Raw genomic sequence first — 2,442 nt, 5'->3', positions numbered from 1 at the left:
CATTCCCATTATGTGCTTTGGGAAAACTAACTGCCATCCAATAATATCATCTGATATTCAGATGTCTCCAATTCTCCTCTAGGGTTTTTAAGGACAGTTTTGGGGGACCAGAAGCCAATCATGGATTGCCCCCACATTGCATTTAGTTATGTCTCTTTAGTCTCCTTTAATCTAAAAAGTCTCACACCCTTTTGTTTTAAAATGGAAATGACACTTCTGCAGAATTCAAGCCAGTTGTCTCTCCAAATATCCCACATTCTAGAGTTGCTGATCGGTTCCTTGGGATTCTACCCTCGTGACCACTGCCTAGGTGACTCTGTGTACTTCTTCCCGCACACCAGGAGAGGGCTCCTGACGTCAGTTTGTTCCTCTGCTGGTGAGGCTGAATTGGATTTCCTGGTTAAGGCGATGACTCCTGGTGGGTTGAAAGCACAGCTCTTGGGGTGCCTGGGTGGCTCAGTTGGTTAAACAACTGCCTTCAGCTCAGGTCATGATCCTGGAGTCCCAGGATCGAGTCCCATATCGGGCTCCAGCTCTGTGGAGAGTCTGCTTCTCCCTCTGAACTTCTCCCTCTCATGCTCACTCTCTCTCTCTCAAATAAATAAAATCTTAAAAAAGAAAGAAAGCAAGAAAGCACAGCTCTTGGTGAGCTGGAGGCCCTGCTGTCCTCTGCAGGAGACGGGAGCTTGAGGGCCCGAAGTTAGGAGACAAGGCCGGGAATTACTGTGTGATGAACGGTACAGGACAGCCCGTGGCTGAGCCCCGGCACAGAAGAGCTGTAGTCTCCCTCTGAGGGTAGAGGGCCTGCATTGGCTGAGGAGCCTTTTGGTTGCCAAGAGCATGAAAGAAACACAGTGTCAGTGTTTGGGGACTGAGTTTTAATTTCCAGTGAAATTGGGGCAAAGTTCCTTTAGGCTAGATATAATTCCTTTTTAAGCCTTGGGTTCAAAGCCTTGGAGCGTTCTAAATGCTTAGGAAATTGTTATGGGTAGCAACGAAAGGCAGACTAGCTAGCACCTGACGTACTGTGTTTCTATGCCAGTGCCACTAGATGATTTAATATTTAATATGATTATGGTCAAACCAAGTCTGAATAGAGCAAGATCGAAGCATTTCTGGAGCTGCAGCCAAGTGGCCAGGAGCCCCAAATGATACAGCTGTGGTTCACTCACCAGCCTTGAGAGTAATCTTTGGGGCTGGTTGAACTCTCAGACACAACTTGGTATTTCCTAACAATGATCTGTAATGGATTGGGGAAGCCTGTTTGAATCATCCAGTTAGACTGTCTTTACAAGGGGCTCTGGTAGGGCCAAGCAGAGCTCCCCTCTCTTTACAAGGCAGCTTCCTCTCTCCATCCCTCAACTGATTCTCACAACAGCCCTGTGTAGGACCCCAGGCCAATGTGACTGTCCCCATGTGCAGACAAGGAAACTGAAGCTAAAAGAAGTTAAAGGACTTGGGCGTATCACAAAATCATTGAATGGCTGCCATGAATAGAGACCTTGACTTTCCAGCTAGGCATCCTTCCTACTGTGGCTTTGGGAGTTAAGCAGAAGTGACAGGCCATTTATTGGTTGGGAATTGCCCCTGTGAGCCACTGCCAGCTTGTGTTCCCACACTGGATTCCAGCAGTCCTTGACTCATCACAGAGAGAATCTGTGTGTTCAGAAGTGGTCAGAAGGGACCCACTAAAACCCTACTGATTTTCTACAAGGTCAAGAGGGCTCACTCCCGTTGTACTACTTAAAGTGGTCCCATAACTCGGGTTTAAGGCCAGAGGCTTAGAGTCGGACCAAGATCGGAATCCTAGCTCTGACTCTTACGACTGTGTGAACTTGAGCAAGTTACATAACCTTGCTTAGCATTAGTCTTCTCTGTAAAATGTGGGTAATAGGACCTCTCTCTTGGTCTTATTATTGATGAAGGCTGAGCTATTACATGTAAAGCACTTAGATCAGCAGTGAGTGCTCTATAGTTATTAACTGTTATTATGTAATATGTTCAATAAGCACTTAAATAATAGACATTGGGTGGCAGAGGAACATTTTCATAAATAGTGGTTGCTATTTGCAGACATTACTGAGCACTGGATGTATTTTGCGACATGGCTCAAAGAGGCTAGAGAAGCCTCACCAAGCACAGAAGCCTGCGATTTACACTTACTTATGATGTGCCTCATGATGTGATTTTCCAGCTTGTCAACAGCACGCACTGAGGTAAATGCCGTAAATGCCAACAAACAGAGATAAAAGATGTGTTGCCTGCCCTCAGAGTTCTTCCAGTTTGGCCTGTGGGGGAAGTGTGCAAAGATTCATGCATTAAAAATAAAAGCCAGGTAAGGTAATGTTTGACCACGTGGAGAGGGTTGGGTTTCCTTAGAGACCCCTTGGGAGAATGCAGGAGGCAAGAGCAAGATCTGGCAGAGGAAGTAGACTACAGCAG

Source organism: Neovison vison, chromosome 7 (assembly GCF_020171115.1).
Source record: "Neovison vison isolate M4711 chromosome 7, ASM_NN_V1, whole genome shotgun sequence".
NCBI classification, from domain to species: domain Eukaryota; kingdom Metazoa; phylum Chordata; class Mammalia; order Carnivora; family Mustelidae; genus Neogale; species Neogale vison.
Note: the sequence above shows the minus strand (reverse complement) of the source record.